This window comes from Erithacus rubecula (genome assembly GCF_903797595.1).
Source record: "Erithacus rubecula genome assembly, chromosome: 1".
Taxonomy (NCBI): Eukaryota; Metazoa; Chordata; class Aves; order Passeriformes; family Muscicapidae; genus Erithacus; species Erithacus rubecula.
The window spans coordinates 67460647-67483565 of record NC_136658.1 but is presented as its reverse complement, the minus strand read 5'-3'; the positions used below and the strand labels follow the sequence as shown (position 1 = coordinate 67483565).

General features: G+C 39.0%; 1 protein-coding gene across 4 annotated transcripts in view; it reads left to right on the top strand.

Moving 5' to 3' along the window:
- ENOX1 (ecto-NOX disulfide-thiol exchanger 1) overlaps window positions 1-22919 on the top strand; it is a 354516-nt gene that overhangs the window by 25745 nt on the left and 305852 nt on the right. The window lies entirely within an intron of this gene.

Genomic DNA, 22919 nt, shown 5'->3' with positions numbered 1-22919 from the left:
AATACAAGTTAGTAATATTTGTAGGGCCCAGTGTCCCTGGGTGACCTCCCTGAGATGGATTCCAAGCAGCTTCTGTTCCCAGGTTCAGAGCCTTTGTCTCAATTTCGAGAGAGCTTTTTCCAGTTTTCCCCTCCCATAAATCTTTCTATTAAGATATTCTTTTTCAGTATCTGGGGCTTTTAATTTTTGAATCATTCACAGATGGCAGAATGCTGCCTGGCTGTGGTGAGTATCCCTGGATGCTGACACGCTGCATTTCCATGTTGTTTCAGCAACAAGAGGAGTTGAATGCAATCAAGGGGGCTGTGTTTTGTGGAGGGCTTTTTCTATTACAGGAATGGTATGAGTGAAAACTAGCATCATGCTTTCTTAATTCCACACTGGCAATAAAAGGACTGTGCATTAGTGGTGTTCTAGCTAGCTCACAGTCTTTTGAATGTCTTTGTTAGGTCAGAGAACTTTAACATGTACTTACATGCAGTCTGTGTTCTGAGCCCTCCACATCTATTATATGCCATGGAGGCTTTTAAAATTTAGTTTAGCTCCCAGCATCATTCTTCAAATTACAGTAACTTACTTCTTAGCTGAGAGCACTTCTGTGAACTAATCTGTAATGTGTTTACTTTGGCTGGAGGAATTGAAATGCTTTAAAGGAAAAAAAAATTAAAAGCTCCCCAAATGTTCCCGCAGCTTTGCTTTCTCCTCTTATTATGCTAATCTGATTGTTTTTAATGTGAGGACTTCTTTTGCCCTGGGTCTTAAATACTCTGCAGTGTCATAAAAGGTATACTGCTTTACAGCTAAGTAATGTTGACTTGTAAGTTAGAAAATCTGAAGTTATCATTTGAAATACTGCACTGTGTAGGAATATGTCCATTTTTTCTATTACTTTCTTGAAATATCAGAAGTCACCATATTTAACATTTGTGAGTATGTCTAAGAGGCTGCCAAAGTGAGCTTAAGAATAACAAAATATCTACTTTAATATTCAGTTTTTTCATCTTTGGAAAAATAATTTATTATATGCCTTGGTTATTGCCATCATTTAGATAATGGGAAAATTAATGTAGCATTAGCGTTAATTGTCCTGTCTATACTTACTGGGACAAAGAGATTCAGAAGTGACAGTGAGAGATTTGTCAGTATTTGGGAAGTTTTGTTTCTTTATTCTCTGATAGTTCACACCTGTGTGTAGTGTAACCATGGAGACCATTCTTACCTTTCTTGTGGACTTCTCTTAGAAAAGAGAAGTCCACAATACGGACTGATGTTCACACTAATTCAAAGGGTAATATAGTACTCTATTTAAATGTCCTTGTACAATTCTTGTGAGGGTACCTAGAATCTTGTATTTCTTTCTGCTTTCCTGTTCATTCAGAAAACCAGTGGGTAATAATTTGCCTTCAGGCTTTGTAGCAAATGGTTCAGGTAAGTAGGCTCCTTTCCATGGCCACGTGCAGTTAATATATAGTCAAAAGCGATGAAGGAGAGTGCAGCTTGGGACTCATTGATGTCGCAGTGCTGATGATATGCAGGCCTGCTGCCTTCGTGCTGGACCCAGCTGCTAATTTCCTAATGTTTGGCTGGAGCTTGGGCTTGGATAAAAGGGAGCTGGCTGTAGCTTGGGCCAGATAATTTGGAGATGCTAATGGCTCATTTGTTAAAACAAGTAGAGGGCTTGGCAAAGGGAGAGAGAGTTTCTTTCTGCCTCACCTCACCCTTTCCCTCCGCTTTCCACCTCAAAAGTGTTTATTTTGTGGGTGCTCTTTGGAGTGCTCATGGATACTGGTGTCCTAGGTTTGCTGGCAAGGGGAGCAGTTGCTCTTCTGTACTATGCATGTCATCGCTGGACGGGCTGGTTTCAGGAGAAAAAGGAATGTACAGCAGAAGTGCACCATTTTGTTTTGTTTCTTCCTGGGACCAGCATTGCAGGCTCTGTCCCTCTCCTGCTGCCCGTCCCCTTCCATCCCCCAGGAAGAATGCAGCTCCAAGCAGTGAACACAGCTGAGCTCAGCACAACACGTGTGCCATGGAACTGGTGCTGGAAGCAGCTGGGGGGACAAAGCAGTGAACTGAGTCCAAAGGAGCTGAGCCCAAACCAAGGCCCAGCCAAGTCCAACGTAGTCCAGTGGAGTGGTCCAGAGCGAGTGGCACTATGTGGAGTCAGACCAGTCTGGAAGAGGACAACACTGTGTGGAGTCAAACTGGAGGAATGGAGCAGTCCAACAGCAGGACACGTGGCACAGTGTGGTCAGTCTGTCTTTTTGGGGGTTTGGTTCTCATTGACTCAAGCTTGGGGAAAGGGAGCCCTAGCTATGGAGAGCATCCATCATCTTGTGTTTGTCCCAGCAGCCACACAGAACTGAGTTGAGGTGGTGTAAAGCACCTCCTTTGTATACTTAGTAATATACTGCTGTCACTGTGTTTCTTATTCCACTGCTGTTTGTTTTCGGTAACTTGTGACTCAACCCATGGTCTCTGCCTTTGTCCATCTCTCACTGCAGTAGGGCTGAGAGAAGGGAAAGGCTTATCTGGAGTTTAATGTCTGTCTAGTTTTAAAACCACCACAGCTAGTCAGAAATGCACATTTCCATCTTTCTTCATGATTACAAGTGTTTCTTGTGAAGATGGATCATCCTGTTGCACGTATTTCTCTCTGGTACATTCTCGCTCGTTGCAGTGGCTTACCCATGAGTATGTCTTTGCAAGCCACTTGAGAAAGGAAGAAATGTCAGCTGTTTCAGGCAGTTGACTGCCAGTTACTGATTTGGGCTGGCTGGCATGAACACATTTATGTCTGTGGTTAAAAGTTCTGGATTTCTTTTCTCCATTGGCGTGGATTCAAGGAGCTTTATGCAGAATAGTTTGGCTTTGCTTGAGATGTATGACTGGAGTTCCTTAAGAGATGAAGAATGTTGGTAGGTATGTCTTCAGCACGTTAGCCTAGACTTTGTGTGCACAAGCTCTCCTTCAGGGCCATGGTCCCTGCTCCCTGTGAAGAAACCATCACACCAACCAAGCTCCCTCACTCAGAGATCGGTTCCAAAAAGAAGTGAACTTTCCACTCAGGGGGTTGTGGCTTCTGGTTTAGCAAATAAGTACCTCGTGTTGCTTCTTAAAGAGGGCAATTTTGCAAGATTTTCTGTCTGTCTTCAGTTGCAGTGCCCCAGCTCAACAGCTTGAGGTTAGATATTTTAAGCTGTTGTATCAGTGTGATCAGCACTGGGTTTAGTGATGTGTGGAGACGGTTTCTTATAGGACAGTCAGATCCAAGTTCTCTACTAGTTACAGAAGAATTTTACAGTATGAAACATAAAGGTGGTTTATATATATATATAAATTATATAATACATTTATTTTTGCTCACTCCATATCCACTAGCTCGAATTTGAGGACATATGGCTGCATGATTTACAAGCTGTAGCTTCCATTGTTAGCCATAAGTAGGAGACATTATGGAAGTGACAGTGGAATGGATTGCTGTGGTCAGGTCTACATTTGGGTGGAGCAGATGAAATTCTGCCAGATAATAATGGAGAAAAGCTATCACTGGCCCCCTTTTACAAGTGAGATATCTGAGCATAGAGGTGTGAATTTGAACGTGCATTAGGAGGCATGGGATTTAAAGTGCCACAGACTTAGATAAAACATGCCAATAGACAGCTCTTGCCATCTTGGATTTGACCCAGAATGAGCTTTTCTGAATACTAGAAAATGAATATGAACTGGATCTTGAAGAAGGCTTTCAGGTTTGTGTACAGGGCATACTTACATGGGTTTTTATTGTTTCAGTAGAAGACTATTTGATACTCAATTTATATTTCAAAATCTTCTCTAGCAAACTGCAGTTAGAATATTATCATTTTAAAGAAGTTTTTCTTTTGTGGTAAACGTGGGTTTGGGCACTTGGTAAAAATGCTTTGATACAACTTTCTTTACCTGGTATTGTGCAAGATATGTTTTTAATTTACAATGTATGTTCATCATAAAGGGAGCAAAATACACTGTAATTGAAATAGCTTTGTTTCCAGGGCAATTCTTTCCTCAATTATTTTTATGTGTTCTCTACTTCATATTCCCTCAATTGAACTGTTTTATTTTTATCATTTTTATCACTTTTTAGTGGTGAATTTGTTCCTGTTGGAGTTTGGGCTTTGTCATTTCATTTAGCAATTTTTCTGGGAAGTCAGAATGTTACATAAATGCAGAAAAGATGTGCTGTACATAGTTTGATTATCTTGAAAGCACTACAAAGTTTAGATCTATAAACACATGTACAGATATTTTAAGCACAGTAGCAATTCTGCTAAGCTTGCTGAGTGTTTTCGGAGTTAGAGGAATAGGAATTTCTGAGCACTAAGTGCACAGACCTTCACTTACCTCTGAAATTCATTCTTTCCAGAGTGTGGCTTACTAATAGGAGGGGTGTATTTTTTATTTATTTTTAACAGACTAATAGGAAAAACGTTAGAGGGAAGCAAGGTCTTCTGGTGGCATGAAGGTGACAGTTTGAAAGATGCTGCACGGGGTCCATTTTTCAGCTAATGCCCCTTTTATCCACAGCTGACAGCAGCAGCAGAGCAACAAAACCTTGCTCCTTAAGCTTCATGGTTCATTCGTAGTGATCTGCTTTTTTTTGGTTAGTAAATCACACTCCCTAATAAGATGTTTTAATATATGATAATATATTTTAATAGCTATCTGGTGTAACTATTAAATTATAATATTGCCTGTTAAACTCCATTACTAATTACTGAGAATTTTCTTCCGAAAAGGTGATTCCCCACCCCAATCTGCTTTTGCCCCTAGGGAAGCTTTATTAATTTCAACAGAGACTTGCTAGTGATGTTTTTTCCTTTTTACAAATAGGTTGGAGTGCCTTTTAGTAGAATCTCTAGGTGTTTCTGGAAGCAAAACATTAAAAAATAAAGACCAATTGGATTGTTTAGGAAGAAAGACGAAGAAACAAAATAGGGACATTGGAAATAAAGATGACCACTGAATAGAGCTCAGGGAATAAAAATACTCACATGGGAGATGCAGTGAGAGGGGAAGGCCACGATGAAGAAGAAAGTGAAAGAAACAACAACAAAGAAAGCAAACTGCTGTGCTTCACCCAGGATATACAAAGAGCCCTAGGTACTTTCTTCAAAAGCAACACTTCTTACATATTGTGATGGGAATACTGGCATTTCTCTTCTTTTGAATGAACTTTTCTCACTATTAAAAAAGTTTACCAAGGATTTTTTTCCTTCCTACAGTTCTTCTGCTCAGGAATTCCATGTTCGTGCAGGGGCAGATGTACTTCTTGAAAAGTGTGCTTTACCAGAGAGGTGCAAATGTTGCACTTCTGCATAGTTTGAGAATCATATTAGCCAGCTTGAGAAGAGCAGAGGCTTTGTGCTCTGCAGTAATTTGCTTTCCTTGGGAAGCTGGCAAGAATTTAAATGTTCTTCTAAATCTTCTAGTAAAGATTAGTATGTTCCTAATACTGCAAATGCACTAAAGCTGCAATGGTCCCTAAGCACCATCAAACAAAGGACAAGATTTTAGTTCAATGGAAAAACCAAGTGTTCCTCTGGCTCCACTTTGAGGAAGTTTGACCCTGATACCCATCAAGAACACAACAGAGCAGCAAGTGAAGGGCACTTATGCTAGTAAAGTCCTTATACGTGATAATGTAGTAGGACTTTATGGAGACACTGTAAAATTTTCTTCTAAATACACAATGGCAAATGACTTTTTGTACAGAAATAACAAGATTTTGTTGTTTATTTTGTGCAGACCTTCTGCTTTTTCTAGCCTCTGTGTTCTCTAAGTGATAGATTTGTGTCAGGGAATTTCAGCATAGTAGCAAATGTTTCCTTTCAAATTGCAGATCCTCTACAGCAAAGAGCCATTGCAACTTCCTCTTTTAAGTTTGCATCCCAGCCCTCTTCCTGCTGAGACACCTGTCTGTACTGTTTCACAGGGTCAGACTGGTGATACCACAGTTGCCTGTTTTTTCTTTAAAACGAGTGTGATTATGTTAATCAAATATTATTTTACCAAGAATCATCAAGTAAGGGGTAAAAGCAGAACAAGTTTGATCACCTAACAGTATTTTATGGGGGAAATTTTCCAGAATCAGATGGTTTTAAAAAAAAAACAAACAACCAAACTGAAATAGTAAGACCTGTTACTCATAAGCAGTAGTTAACTCCTGGTCTAAATCTAGCATTAATGTTGAGGCAAGGTGCAGAAGCTTTCTCCAAGCAACCTATATTCAGCCATTGAAATTTCCACAGTCTCTGACAAAGTAAAGCAGTAGATACCCATATCTGGTCTGTTTGGTAAATTGTTTGAACAATTTCCTCATTTCTTATAAAAATATGCAAGACACAGGCCTGTCTGCCTATCACTAGCAGGGTTGAAGTAGTTTGGACAGAAAAGCAAAGTCAGGCCATGTCTTAGGATGATTTCCAAATCTATGCAGCATGGAGGACACAGAAATGAATCTTCAACACTCCTTTGAAAAGCAGTGCGTTATCAGTGCTGCCACAAAGACTGGCATGAGTACAATAGCTGTTTTACCCTTTTCCTCAGCATTTACATTTGACATCCAGAGCACACAAGGTAGAGAATCTTACCAGCTGTAATATGTGGGACATATCTCAATGACAAGTGGAGACTCTCCAGTGATTAAATGTTTGGTGGTCTCTGTGTGGTATTATAGGAGGAGCTTTCCTGGCCTGCACAATCCCATCTAAAGACAAAGGAAAGGAAAATTTTGGCACTCAGATGGCCACCCAACTTTTTTCTCACACCCTCTCTTCAGCAGAAGAGGGAAACAACCTGAGATGCAGTATAGGTTGAGTTCAAGACAGTCAAATGTGAAAAAGAGAAGGCTGCCTGTGGAAGCAAAGCAGAACACTTTGGTCTCTACTTCCATCTGCAGGGAATGTCCAGGGAGAAGCAGAAATCCCACTGCCCATAGGAGCTGCTTCAGAAGACAAACTCCTTAATAATGAATGCACTTCTCCCTTGCCTTTCTCCTAACTGTATTGCTGAGCATTGTACTGCACAGTATGGGATATCCATTTGGTCAGCTGGGCTCAGCTGTCCTGGCTGAATCCCCTTTTGAGTCTTGCCCATTCCCAGCCTCCTGGCCCCTGGGGGTGTGTGAGAAGCAGTCTTGGTGCTGTGTGGGTGATGCTCAGCAGCAGACAGCATGTGGGTGTGTTACTAACCTCCTCTTAGACACAAGTGCAAAGCACAGCACTGTGAGCTCAGCTATGTCAGCTCCAAACCAGGCAGGCCCACTGCAGCAAGGAAAGTAATCTTTCGATGAAGAGACAAAAGGACAGAGAAGCTGTCCTTGCAGAGATAGAAAATATAAGTGTCCTGGTTCGGAGGACAGGTGTCTGCCAAGAAAGGCAGGAGCTTCTCTTTAAAATGGAGAATGTAAACCCCCTTCCTCCAAGTTATTATTATAATTTTGAAATTAAGGGGCTCTCAGGCAAGGATATGAGAATTGGGAATAACAGTTCTTTACTAGGAAAATTAAAATATAAATACAGTATTACAAAGAATAATCCCAACCCTGACAGAGTCATAATGCAACCTGACATCCCATCAGGGTGTTGGTAGCAGTCCCCCTGCAGTGGCAGGTGTGGTTCAGCTGAAGCAGTGCTCCTGCAGAAGGGTGCAGTTTTCCTCTGAAGGTCCAGGGTTGATGTGGAAAGGTCCAGCTTTTCCTCTGGGATCCAGTAGAAAGATGGCAACTTGCTGTCCAAAATATCAGTTTTTATCTAGGTAGGAAAGGCTTGGCTCCTCCCCCTGCTGGAGCATCTCCCAGTGGGATGATGTAATTTTATCAGTCATACAGTGGGACCTAATGGCCCAGCAGCAGATGATATCTTCCTGGAGAGAGGATGATTTGTGGAAAAGATAAAGATGATTGCCCCACGTGGTTTTAAAGATGGCCCATTAGCAGATGGTATGCGCCACAGAGATAAGGGTCACTGCCCCACCCAGCTTCAACAGATGGAGATAAAATACACATTTCTGTCCACATCCTGTGTTGCAACCCAAGACAATAAGGAATAGGACCAAACAGGCACCTGCATACATAAGCACCTTGTGGAGTTCTGCAGAGAAAGAGAAACCAGGCTAGTGCTGAGTGTGAGAGTTAATCCAGCGCTTGTATAACCACATCCTGCAGTCTACAAAGACACTTCTATAAGAAGTAAATGGTTGTTCAGGGGTTTCAGCAGATGTGCAATATTTTCAACACTTGCTGCTCAGAGCTAGTAATGATTGTAAAAGACATAAAGTTGTGCAGTTAATATTGATGGTGCCTGACAGCACTGTTCACCATCCTAAGGAAGGGAGTGAGCAAAAATCCCGCACTTAAAGATACTTGTTATCAGACAGCATAATCATGAACAATGCCTGAAAATACCATATAGATGTGGAATAAACTTTAGGCTACTCTGTGGTGTGGTTAGTTACTATAGGAAAAATCTGCACATATTTATTTGTGTGGTAAATGGCACTATTACTCATGCTGTTTCTTTAGTGAGTTGTTTTGACTAAAGTGCCACAGTTTCACAAAATGACCCATCAACTTATAATAAAATGCTCTTTTAGTAAGTTACTGCTGAAGGGATGTACTCAGAAAGTAATGAAAATCTACCAGGCTTCATAACACAAGTTTTCATTTCCGTTTTTTCAGTCTGTTGCAAAGTTTCTAGACAGGCCATCCATAACAAGGCCTAGATAATTTGCTTAGGAAGCTGCCTTTGCTGTATTTAACCTTTTATTTTTGGTCAGTATTTTGTATTTCTAGATACTACTTCATTAATGAGGTTGAAAAATACTGTCATTGCAAATTAGTTATGGGTCAGCAGCTGCTAATTTTACAATGCTGCACTATTTTCTTCTCAACTTTGCAGACGCTCTCATATCTCATTTTATGGCTGCCTAGGGATAGATGTGAATATAAAAAAAAAAGCCATTTTCTTCTATCCAAATGCCTAGCCAATGGTTCCACTAAAATTTGGAAGCCTAATTTGAGTATTCTGAAAGTGAAGGGTTGTAAATATAGATGTCATGATAAGAGCATAAGCGTTGTGTAAATAGGAGAACCTTGTGTGATTTTGCCCAGAGAAGATGTGAGTCCCTTATATGTGGAAGTATTCAAGGCCAGGTTGGAGGGGGGTTTTGAGGACTTGTCTAGTGTAAGGTGTCCCAGCCCATGGCAGGGAGCTGGAACTAGATGGTATTTAAGATCCCTTCCAACCTCTGGAATGATTCATTATTCATGATTCATGCTGTTGAGAAATTTCTTTTGTTTAGAACAGTGATTCACAGTGAAGGTCACAAGAACCATTTCATGGCATGTCAGTGATCCCAGGAGAATGAGAAACTGAGAAACCCAGAACCCTCTCCCTGTCTTCTCCCCACGAATTCTGTGGGCAATTTTTGGGCCATTTTGTAACATTTTCTTTACTGCAAATCTTCCATTTGCTACAATAGTTTCAGCACCAAGCTGGATAGCTACTGGCCAGTCGTGACTGCTGGGGAGGAAAATGGAAAGCTTTTAAAGGAACACATTTCTCCCTGTTGAAAGACAACCTCCTCCCTCCCACCACAGTTTTGAGATTAGAGCCTCAAGGAGACCTCTATGCAGTTATTCTGCAGTGTGTCACTCATCTCCATTGTTTGCCTCTCAGCACTCCAGATGAATTTTGGCCTCAGCATACAGTTGCCAGGGGAAAAGTGTAATGCAAACTTTTGTTTTGCAATGGTCATCTTAGGTTTCCTCAACCTGGAAACAGCAGCTTCCTGAAAAAGGCTATGCCAGGTAGAGCTCATCTTACCCTCTTCATGTCCTCCTTTGTCAAGATGAGATAAAAAAATCTTGTTTTTTCTCCACAGCTCTGTGACTTTTAGCAAATGTAGTATATTACTGTCTGCCAGTGGAGGTGAATGTAGTATTTCTTCTATTAGTTGGTTTAAGTTTGAAAGTACTGTTGTGATCCACAAAGAGAAAGTAAAAGCTGCCCATGAAATGTTAGGGAGGAATCTGGGAAATTACCTAGTTAGACCTATGTGGTGTGAACTCATAATTGCGAGTTCAGTGGGAAGCTGCTAAAAGCCATATGTGTAATCCAGTTACTTAGAAATACTTAGAGATACTTCTACCATAGCTGGAGTATGAGAAGGAGGGAAAGAAGATGAGCAAACAGCAAGCCCAGCAGACCTCACTTGCAGACAAAATCAGGACCAACCCCAGTTTCTTGCTTCTGGTCCTCTGAACTAGAGATTCTCAGGGCTTGTGTGCATATTTCCTTATGAAATATACCCTTGCTAGGGTCTTTGTAATAAAGTGTCAGGAGTAAATGTATCCATATAAAAAGAAGATAGAGATTTTTAATTTTTTTTTTTTTTGTTATCTCTGGAAAGAACAAAGCTCAAGCCTGCTTTTGTGAGGATTCAAAAGACTAATAATGTTGTGTTTCTTCTTTCATTTATGGGCTTGGTATGGTTGGGGTTCAGTCCAGCAGACATGTAGGTGTAGGACAGATGTACTTCAGGTTGCAAACTACCTCCAGCATATTTGATAAAGTCCCACTGGAGACTTTAAGGTATCTTACAGCCTGAATGAATCTCACAGAAAGTTGCACTCTAAAAGTTTTTCAGCCAGCAGCTGATTATTTTGATGACGCCTCAGATGTGGATTTTTCAAAGTCTTGAATAGAGTACCCTGATGCTTTTGTAGTCCAGGTGGCAGGAGTGGGGGCAAGAGAATAGGCAGAGGCAGTTCCAGTCTCTGCCATGAACATTTCTTGCTGCTTAGGATGGTGATTTCCTCACTCCTCTTTGGTAGGCTTTCAGTCCCTTTGTATACCAAATGATACTCTGCACAGAAAATTCTGTGCTTTAAGTGGAGAATAAGAAGTAATGAGGATTTCAAAGTGGAATTGTTGGGTCCCAGATGTCTACTAAGTAGATTTGCATGTCTTTCCGAAATTTATTCCAAAATACATCCATCTTTGGATGTTGTTTTCTATTCTGTATATCTATACATTGTGAATATGCTCAATATTAGTTAGAAGTCCCTAAACCTAATTTTGATTCCAAAAGAACACTTAAATTTTTACTTTTTCTTGTGTGCAGTGTGTTTTCTCTTTTTTTTCCCCTTTTATTCTGTCCTTTAAAAAAAGTATCCAGAAAAAGTGGTTATAACCAACATTGCAGCTTTGACTAAACTTGGAAATGGAAAGCAGGAGTTAAAGTTGAAAACTGGGTCTTAAAATAAACTATTCAACTCATTTTGTTGGTGGTGCTTACATTAGTGTCCAAGAAAATGTGTGATCTTATGTATTACACATACTATAGTCCTTAGGCATAATAGGGTTAGATGAGGACAGTGTCAGATGTAGCATTTGTCATTACCTTTCAGTTGCCTGATTTCATGCTGTTGTGGATTTGTGTTGAACTATTATACTTGAATGTAGATTTTTCTCTGACTCCGTGAGGTTTTTTTAACAAAAATTCTTCTTGGCATGCTTTATTTCCATGTCACTTTCAACAGCAGAAATGTTTGTTATTAAATGCAGTTTGTCTCCAGTTTTGATTCCTCTTTAAAGAAAATAGTGTGTGAAAGTAAATTCAAATATTTGCTTCTCTTTATAAGTATTGATAATGTGTGCTATTAATTACCTTGCCATTGTATGGTTAAAAATATTTTTTTCCTGTTATGTAACTCTACCTTCTGTTGTGTAACTGTTCCATAAAGGTCATATTTTTACCAGACAATAATCTTAAATGTCATGCTTTCCATTATGTTTAACTACTTCATATCTAGATACCTGTTGGGGCAGAGTACTTGGCTAAATGAGTTTTGGAGATTGTCAAAGTATTTTAATTCAAAATAAAAGGATGTCATTATTCTTCCCATGCCTGTATGTTGCTACTTTGATAACATCAGACAGCTTTGAGAATACATGTAGTTGATCTCTGTTTTCTGTTTATAAATGTGGCTGATGTACTTTATAGCAAAAAAAGCAGTGATTTAACAAAGGAAACACTGTGTCTGAATGCCATTTGCCTTCTGGCATTCTCTTGGGATTCCCATAAAGCACAGGGAAGTGAAACATCTACCTGCATGTTTGAGGATGCAAGTGTCTGACCAGGGGTACTTACATGTGGTGGTTATGTATTTTTGGAGCAGTGTTTAAATATTTCATACTGGTTTATTTGGGCATACATATGTTAGGTGGGAGCATGCAGTGCACACCACAGCAGAAGGTGACCTGTAACCTCTACAACATTAAAGGCTTTTAGTGCAGGATTTAACCTAGTATTTGAAATACTCATGGTCTTTGCTGTATGTTCTCCAGGGAGGACAAAGACCTGCCAGGATTTTGTTCCTATTCTCAGTCTTTTATTTCCATTATTGTTCCAGACTGTTTGCATTTCCCTTAAAAGATTTCCTCTTGGCCTTCTTCTTCCTCCTCCTTTTTTACGTAGGATAGTGTTTTAGAAGCAATCAGCAAGGGAAGGTGGGAAGGGTTCCTCATAATACCTCACAGAGGGAGAATTTACTTCATGAAGCAAAGAGTTAAGCTGTCTTTCACAGCCAATTAAGTGTATGCTGTCTTTTACTATGCATGCATGCCCTTATGGAGGTAATAGTAATTTATGTAGGTAGCTTCTGTCTTTCTTTCCTAGTGACCTGGGCTCAGACTATTGCATGTTCAGTGCAGCTTGACAGTGAGAGAAGAAGACCTATATATATATACACAGGTGTAAGACAGAATTGTTAGAACAGGTAGTAAGGTGAAGTTAAAGATCATACAGTTTGCTCATCATTTGCAAGCAGGTAAAAATCAGGTCTGGTAACTCTTGCAGGGTCCTTGACCAGTCATTAAATTACTTGCCTTAAGAAAGACCCGCCAAGTTGGCAATTAATGAGACATAGTCCAGCCAAGAATGTCTTAAAATTAGTCGTGTATGAAATTGTGGTATAAATTTATTTTGCCTCCCTACAGTTTCTGCTGGTTCATAAGTGGTGAATCACTGCTGGTGTGTTATTGAGCTGGAACTGGGCTTATCTGAAATGACACTAAATGTAGAGATGATTTTGCACTTTCTGGTATTGGAAGATGAGTCTCCATCTTTAAGAGATACATGCTGAAATACAAAGCAAGAGTACACTTTGTATCTATTAGGTTTTGTTTTTCTAAGATTACATTTGTATATTTTGCCACAAAAATACCTGTATATATGTGGGTATATGTGTACAGTGTACGTATTTTATAAAATTATTTGCATCTAAATTATAGCTGTTATGTACTTTCCTTACTCTGGCCTGATTGCAGGCTTGTGTTTCTTTTCAAGAAAACTATTTGCTTGGCTCTGATAAGAACATCAACAAAACCCACCCTGCCTTTTTGACACCTGATTGCTTCTCAGTGTCTCAAACACAGTAACCTTCATCTGCATATGTCCATGTATGAACTCTCATGGAGTATCAATAGCATTTACAGGTCTTAGTATTTAGGAACCTGAGCCATAAATGAGGACCCTCCATACAGTTGAGAGATGTATGTAAGCCATTTAGAAAAGTAGCCAAAGAGGTAAGAGGAAGCAGAAGGCTATGGGAAGGTTGGAGAAGTACAAGGAAATGGTGACACAGTATTGACCAGAATGGTAGGTGGTGGGTTTAGCACATTAAAAAAAAAAAAAAAAAAAAAAAAAAAAAAAATATATATATATATACATATATATATATATATATATATATATATATATATATATATATATATATATATATATATATATATGGAGACATCTCAACAAAGCATATTTTATTCTGCTTGGAAATGTTTAGCTAGTGCAGTGGAAACTAACATCACCATAGAAAGTGGGAAAATATATCAGGTGTGAGATTACAGTAAAGAATCTTTAGAAGTGAGAACAAGTTATGTTGGATGCACAAAGGCAAAAAGGAGTGATGTGGTTAAGTGAATGACAAAGGAAAACAACGGGCAAGATTTGTGTGTCAGATATAGAGAAGAGGATGCATGTAATGATGGATCTGATAAGATTTTTGGGCAGGAGCATAATAGAGAGGTTATATAGAACAAATCCACTGAACTGACACATAATTGGGATTTCAGAGACTATCTGAGTTGAAAATGTCATCCATATTGTGGTTTGCATAAGAAATAAGACAGTGATGTTGTCCGAAGTGATTAGAGGAAGGTATGGTGAACTAAGACAGGGGAGGTTGTTACCTGCTTTATTTTACTTTTCATGGAGAGGGAAGAGGGAGAAGGGTTACAAGGGGGATTTTAATGCGGGGGGAAGAGGGTTTAATTGGAACAGTAGAAAGGAAGGCAATGCAAGAGCAGAAATGGTTGATTTATTGTTCATCCACTGGGAATTTTTGTTTGCTGATGTTGTGCAGAGATAAAATATGGATGAAAGGAAATTAAGGACAGAGCTACTTTGAGTACCCCATAGGAAGCTGGCAGAGGAAGAAGCCACCTGAAATTTGGTGTTCCTTTGATTAAGACTTTCAGGATAAAATATCTATGGAAGTTTGTGTGTATTTTATCATGTATCTACAACTCAAGACCGTAGGATGTAATAAATTTTGAGATAATTTTTGAAGACGGCTGATTTTATTGCCAGAAACATTTAGATCTGGGGAAACATTTAAAAGATGGATGAAAACTGATTTGGAGTAGTAATTATGTGCTTTAGGGAACAATGATAGCTATCAGAAGATTACACACTTGTTGGGGTGCCATACTTGAGATGAGAATAAGCTCTTTTTGAAGACAACCAGTGAGAACCAAAAAAAAAATCTCTCTGGATTATTCTGTGCTGCAAATAACCATAGATGAAAATTTCTACATAAATCATATTGGTAGCTAAGTATATGTATATATATATATATATATGTATGTATGTATATATATATATATATATATATATTTAGAAATGATGAGCATTTGTTTATTCCTCTTTTGAACAGTTACACCTGTGATGCAGACTTCAAAGAATAGGAAAGAGAGCACAACCTCCCCTGGGATTTCATCTCTATTCAGGAAAACAAGGAGTACTTTAAAATTAACTTAATTTTTTTAGATTTCACTGATTTCTGGGATCTAGATTGTCAATTCCTCTAAATTTTCATGAAGTTGTTGAAGTGAATTTTTCAGAGAAACTGACAATGCACATTAAAAAGTGTTTTTGGAGCAGAATTGATGTTAAGAACCATCCTGTTATTGTTTCGATTGCTCAGAGAATTTCCTTCATTGTGTGAGACCTTAGGAGATTCTTCTGTGTGTTCTGTATGGGTGTGTGTAGAAGGTCCCAAGTGACATCTGTAAACCCATTCATGGAATAATAACTTGGGGCAGAAGACTAGCTAGTTGTTGTAGTTCCAGTCTTGATTATGGGTAGACTAAGGAAGTGAATTTCATCCAGTACTCTAATTCGTAAGATGGCAGCAAAGAAAATTGATAAAATCCTAAGTGGTGTTTCAAAATACTTTTTTAAAAATGTTTGCCAATAAAGAGAATCAAAGAATAAAGCTTCTGAAACCCAAAATGACTTGATGCCAAATCCCATTTGTGGAAGGTAAGTAACTTTTTTGAGTGGAGTGAATAGGAAAAAACTCCATGAGTTTAATAAAGAACCTGAGATTCTGCATTCTTTATGCAGCTATTCTTTTGTTTGTTTTTATGGGTTCTGATCTAATAGTATATTGGTGAATGTAGTATAATTCTAAATTTTAAAAGGTGAACATTTCGAGTCCATACATAGACATTTATTTTATATGTATTTGCTATTTGTCTCATCTTTTTCTGTCAGGGATTTTTGTTAGTGACTGCCATGAAGAGCCAGACCCTTGTCAATATTGCAGAACCGTATGATAGGGCCCTTTGAATATGGTGTGAAAGGAAAGCTGGAAGCTTACCATCTGGAACAGACCACCAGTGGGCTAAAGCTGGCATTTCTGGCTTTCTTCCAGACCCTTCCTGCTGTCTGACTAACCTCAGGATTGGACAAGAAGGAATCTCCAGGTGGCTTAGTGTCCTGATTTTCCTTCTCTCTGCCCCACTGAGTGAACTAACCTGCAGACAGCCAGAATGGTGCAGTCCTGCTTTCAGAGGTTAGACAATATATAAAGATAAGGAAATAAAGATCAAAAAAAACCCCAAAAAACAAAACAAACAAAAAACCCCAAAACCAAAAACAACTAGAAAAGCTGTAGAAGAAAGCTTAAAATCAATGTATTTTGCTGATAAAATCAACAAATGAAGTCTCCCCATAGCTTCATAGAAATGTTAGCAGTAGGGGACCTCTGGGTGTTTTTACTCAAATTTCCTGCTCAGTGCAGGACTACTACTAACAGCAGACGAGGAGCTGTTGTGCAGACAAGGAACTTTTCTTTGCAGCAAAGACACAGCTCCTTGTTCTTTTTGTCTCTACTTTTCCAAACAGCCTGCATCCATGTCCATATTCTGGTCATGTGTGCTGCCTCAGATCTGGGATTCTGATTGTGCCACAGCTCTGGTGTCATACACAGACTTCCAGTTCCACTTGTTCATTGCTCAAGCTCTGTGCAGTGGTGTACCTACCACTGTTTGAGAAGCCTGAATGCCCTCTGTTTCATGGCCTTGTCCAACATGTGCATCCCCTTTATCTGCCCTGCTTCCTCATTTACTTCTGCATTTAGATACCAGTTCCTCATGACCCTAGCTTAAAGCTTTCTCCACTGGGTAGCAAGCCTGGTTGCAAAGATGTGCTTTTGTCTGGACCTTTGTCTGAGATCATCCAGCATCTTGTGTCTGGAAGCATGGGATTGGGGATAGAGAAGAAATTGCACTGCACAGCTGATTGAGATTAAAGTGCATCTTCCCATTTTTACAGCTGAGGGCCATTATGGTAAGGTTGTGAAATTCATGTGGACACAGTGATGTTCTGCTGTGTCCTTAGTTCATGAGATTCATCAAACTGGCTAAGCAAGGACTTAATGCACCTTGCAGGAGCTTGTGTGAGGTGTTCAGAAGTTAATGAGCTGAATTAATTCTAAGAAAACTGAAAATAAAGTCTCAACTATATATAGATAGAGAGATATGTGTAGGTACATATATAGCTGTTGGAAAGAATGTTCCTGAGGAGCAAGAGAGTTTATGAGGCATTTTGATGTCTCTATATGAAGCTGTACAAATTTCAGCCACTTAACTTTAGCAGGAATATCCTGGAGTGTTTGAAGTGGGTGAATAATTTAAAATAAATAAGGTCATTGAAGAAGACCCTGGTTGCCAGTCTGAAATGTAAATTCTGAAGAACCTTTAGAGATTTTGTTCATTCAGAAAAAAGAGAGTAAGTTCTTAGGTCCTGCATTTTATAAACTGTTGGGGTGAAGAAAGTTCAGTTATCTCTTTGTTTGGTCAAGATCTTTCAGCATGTAGCCATCAGTCTTTGTTGTGTGGAAACTTAACTGATTCTTTAAAAAAATATTTTTGAAGTGCATCTGAGAGAGTTCATGAAGACCACATAACATGTTTGGATGTTTTTCTCAGAAGCAGTCTGTGAACAATATGCCATATTTTAAAAACATTATTAATGATGTTATTTCCTGTTCCAGAATTGCCCTTGGCTACAGGAATAGGTAAAATTTTTATGGTGACATTTGCATTCTCTGCTATTAAATAGGTGTTTTTTTTCTACTGTTTTACTTCAGGGCAGGCATTTGGCAAATATAGCAGCTCTGGTTGTTGGACTGGATTCCTTTCTGAAAATTTTATTGCCCATGCATTATATGGACACACATGGTAAAATTTTAAGTACATATAGTGAATATCACAAAAAAAGTTCATAGGCCATTTTTTTTTTAAAGTTTATTAATAATCATGAAACACTCAGGCAGAGTTTGTCTTTTGATAGCTTTTGTGGTCAATAAGGTGTGCTTATTGTCAGAACTCTGTAAAGGTTTTCTCACCTCTCACCTGTCTCATATACATCACCTGACTACAGCAGAGCCTGATAGTGAACTATGAAGATTATGGTAAAATATATGTACTTTGGTGTAATATTTGAATTAGATTTGATACTTCAGTCTTTCCTTTGCTTCCCTCTAATAAAAGATATCTGAGAGGTAACTGTTACCACTGAATTAATAATAATGTCTGCTGTAAGATAAGGACAGCTAGATAATTCAGTCGTGGTAGCATGCAGAAGCCATCAGGAGGTTCTGTGTTCCAGGATCTCACTGCTCAATTGTTATGGTCTCACTTCAGAGTTACTCACGAGTAAGACCAAAGGGTGTGGCTCTGAGCAGTTCCCATTGCTTCTCTGCCTTGCAAGAAGGCCAGAAGGGAGCTCAGTTGAGCTCCTTTGCTGCTGCTAATAGTTCTGGAGGTCTATGTTGGGATACTGAGAGGACGTACTGTGTGAAGGAAGATGTGGTGATCATTGCATGTCTGCCACAAGTTCCAACCCTTATGAAGTGCCAGGGAAAAAAAAAAAAAAAATCAATCTGACAGCTGTTCCTCTGTGAACTGGCCCTGGGAATTGCTGAACATCATTGGCACACATGATTGTGCATCTGACCTAGGGATGAGTAGCTCTGAATTTTGTTAACCCCTAAGAGCACTCATGGAAAAGAAGTTCAGAAATCTTTTAGGTTATCCTGGTGTCCCAAGGCAGGATCAGTTATATTCTGTCAGATCCCTGGTTTGTTCTTAAAAACATTATATTCCGGTGTGGCACACTTCTTACTGTTACAAAATAAAAATCTTTCTTGCTGCAGTTTGAACACACTGCTTATCACTCTGTCTTTTGTGGATGTTTCTTATTTTCAGCAGCCAGTTTGGTATATAGCAACTTACAGATCCTCTTCTTGATGTCTTTTTTTCATACATTAAACAATCCTCATTCTGTCCATGTTCCCTCACAGGCTATGTTTTCTAGAAATCTGTCTTTACAGTTGTTCTGCATGTTTCTTGGAGTGTGATGCCCCAAACTGAATGTAAGACAGCTCTGTTCAGAGAGGATTACTTCACTAATGCTGTAGCTTTTTAAGGGTATTGTCTATTTATACAATATACAATAAGATAGGTTGAGATCCTTTGATGAGATCCTGCATTTATAGAGTTCATTATTTATGCAATTAATTATACTGTTAATTATTAAGATACCCAAGTACCTTTCATGCGTTCCTACTAATTGACTCCTATTCCACCCTTAAACTGTAGATTGGACCCAGCATCAAATAAACATTCGAATGTAGGTGCCTAAATGTACATCATATGTTAGCAGTGTCACTAAATTCCCAATCTAGTCAATGGAGCCTGGCCAATTGGACATGCCTTACTGAGGGTCGGATGAAGAATCTCATTTAGGTCCCCAAACACCAATAACTGTATTGACTTATTCTCCATTAACTGTAAAAATAATTAGTTTACAATCTGGACCGGGATCTCATTTAATCTCTCCAATTTGCCCATGTCATTCTGATTTCTGATCCTGCTTTCAAAGATACTTGCCATCTCTTAGAGCTCAGTATCATTTGGGAATTTCATAAACATAACTTCTATTCCTCTGCTGAAGCCACAGATATAAATATTGAATGGCATTGGACCTGAAATAACCTCTTCAACCCTGTGGAGCCCTAAACAATATGCTGCCCCGTTGTGATTTCAGCAGCTGTTTTCTGAGGGTTTCTTCAGCTAGACAGCACCCATGTTAGCACTTTAATAATTAATTTAAGCCTGCTGTTGAAAAATGCTTTGCTGTTTTGTGGTTTTTCATCCTTAGGATTATGAATTCTCTTATTTTATAGTGACATTAGAAAAACCATCCTATTCCCCTCCTCCCTTTATTGAACTGCTCGCTTTACCTACTGTGTCAAAAGCTGACTTCGGTTTATTTTGAATTTTTGCAGAACAAAATGTCCTGATATATTTCTTTCCCAACTACTCCCAGATGTGGAAGTAGTTAAAACACATACTATTCCAGTCCTGTACTCTGGATGGTTCTGGCAGTGTTTTGAAAAATCTTTCCTCCCAGATCTCCCTGGCTTTGGTGTTTTGCAACAGATCCCCACCATGGGAGTGTACCTGGTTTTTTCATCTTTAACTTTGCAGTCATTACATGTAAGTTTCCCCAAGATCTGAATCTCCCTATGGCCTGAAACTACATCAGTTCTATGTGTTCTTAATGTACAATGCAGCACCAACCCTTTTGAAAGAGCAGTGCCTTTTTATACCCCCATAAGGGTTATCCAAATCTCTGTTACTCCAATTAAATAACAGTTTCTTTAGATATCTGGCTTCTCCAGTTTCTTTCCAATTGTATAGTGTGGTCACTTGAAACTTCAGTGGACTCATTCACTGTTCCTTCTTGATGTTCTTAATTAGTTTATTTCAAGTAGCTTTCAGACCCCAATAGAATTCCTTTTCAAAGATCCCTACAGGATTTTGGGTTTTTTTACACACCAATCCTGACTCAAAAGTATTTTTCAGTTAATGTAATAAATCAGTATAAAGATGCTTTCCTCATTTTTGTGATAGGAGCTCCTTTCCTGTCCATTTGTTTACACAGTGCTGCCCACTTGCTCTTGAAGCCAAATTCCTCTGCATCTTCCAAGTATAAAATAGAAAAATGTCTCATCAGGATTAAGTTCAGCTTGAAGTCTTTTTGTTTGTATGTCTAGCAAGTTCTTTCCCTTTTGCTGCAGTGGTGGCACTGATTGTGGTAGTTGAAACTGTGAGTTGGAACCATCCATTGTGTTTCTTCTCCTTAGTGCTCCTGAGCTGGAGCTTGTTTGTGTTGAGATGCAGCTTTGCCAGCCACTTTGTGTCTTGCACGGGTCTGGAACGCTGTCTTTCAGATTTCACTGTGAAACTTACTTCTTTGATCTTGTAGTTCCATTTCAGCACATACAATTTCAGTCAGCACTTGTGACAGAGAAAATAAGAGCCTTGTAACTCTTAACCCAGGCTTCTTGTGCTCAAACTGGTTTCCTCGTCAAGGGTTTAGGAAGCAGTCATGCTTTTGATGTGGCAGATTAAGAATTGTGTCTCATTTTAGAATTTTATCATCCCAGGGTTCCTTAAATAAAAGATATGCAGTTCCAGCCAGGATACTTGATCTCTGAGTATTTATTTTCCATTTAAATAAATTGATTTTGCACTGTTCTGATGAGGTCAGGGTGCCAGACTTTGGGTTACCTTGATCTTAGCAGAAGCGGGTGTTGTGCTAAAGAAGTTCCACTGCACTGGAGGCTTTGAACCTTGTGGTTTTGGCAACAGTGTCTTTTGACTTGCCAGCAGACATCTGAAACCCTACAGCATCTGTCTTGAACAGCAGTGAAGCAGTTAACAATGCTAACATTTAGAGCAGCTGTAGTTTTGTCTCTGTTCAAGGGGGATGGGGCCCTGGGCTTGGACCTCCATGGTGGCAAGGTGGGAGCTCAGCCAGATCTGCAGCATTCAGGCTTTTGTCCAGGGCCAAGATGCTTCAGGTGAAGTACATTGCTTGAAAGCTGGATAAGGCAGAGTGAAATTGTAAACTATGGGCAAATGTATATTCCATGTTCTTTTCTGGACCTCATGCTCAAGTAACTTTAAACCTCTTTTATCTTCTTTCTTTCATGTATAAAGTCGTGTCCTTTAGGTCATTTGTTACACACGAGCTTTTAGCTCCAAAACCTCCATCTCAGTCTTGGGTGTTGGCCAGCATTTGGGAGTCTCAAGTTGTGAAATGGTGTTATTTTTCTCTTTGAAGTGTTTAATTCACTAGTTCTAGGAAGAGCTATCAGAGTGGGGTCTGTTCCCTTTTCATGGCTCAAAGGGGGCCTGTTAATGGCAGATGTAATAAATGGAATTGGGGGAAGATGCACACTGTGGTTTTGATTCTTATTTTGATTCCTGAAGAATGACTTTCCTGCATGATCTCTGATGTTCACTGTGTTATTTAAAGGTCTAATGTTCTGTCATGTATAATTTATGCAGTAGAGGTGCATTTCCATTATATTAGATGCAGAACAATATTAGCAGTAAACTGCTGTAATTTTACTTTTTCTTTTTAGGTATAATAAAAGATCAGGCTCTTTGAACAGCCTTTCCCCTACAAATTTATTTTAGTCTGCTCAAAAAAATAATGGAATCAGAAATACTTGAAGCTTGAATGGATCTCTGAAATCCATCTGGACCAACTGCTTCTTAAAGTAGATCAAATTATTCAGAGCTTTAGTTGGATTTTGATCATCTCCAAGGATGGATGTCCCAGCTTCTATGGGTCCAGAAGGCATTTCTGTCACTGTATGACCCTTGACAATTTTCCCATCCCCTTATATTCAGTGAGAATGTCCTTTATCACAAGGTGTGTTTGTTGCCTTTTGTGTTGCCGCCTTTAATTTTTGGGAAGAGTTTGGCTTTATTTTCTCTATACCCTCCTTTTAGGTGGCTACAGACAGCAGTAAAACCTCTGCTTAGCATCCTTTTCTAAAGGCTGAAAACCCCCTGAGCTTCACAGCTTCATCTTGTATGTAATTTTCTTCAGAATTTAATTTGTTTCTGAGACAAAAGCATATTTTAATGCAACTTTTCCTATTTATTTAAAAAAATGCAAAAGAAATCTTCAAGTGTAACATATATGTACTTTGAGGATATATCCTTTGTGATGCAATTTTGTTGGGAATTGTAGGTTGCTGTTGTGTGAATTTGGGTTTTTTTTTTTTTTTTTTGTAGAGCACGTATGTGTGAATGCATATTTTTGAAGTTTCTCTAGATAATGTGTAGAATTTTATGATTAATGCTACTGGAATTTGAAGTCTTTCCTTTTGTAAATAATCATTAAAATAATAAAAAATGGAAATCTACAGTAGTGCTTTTTGTCTATTT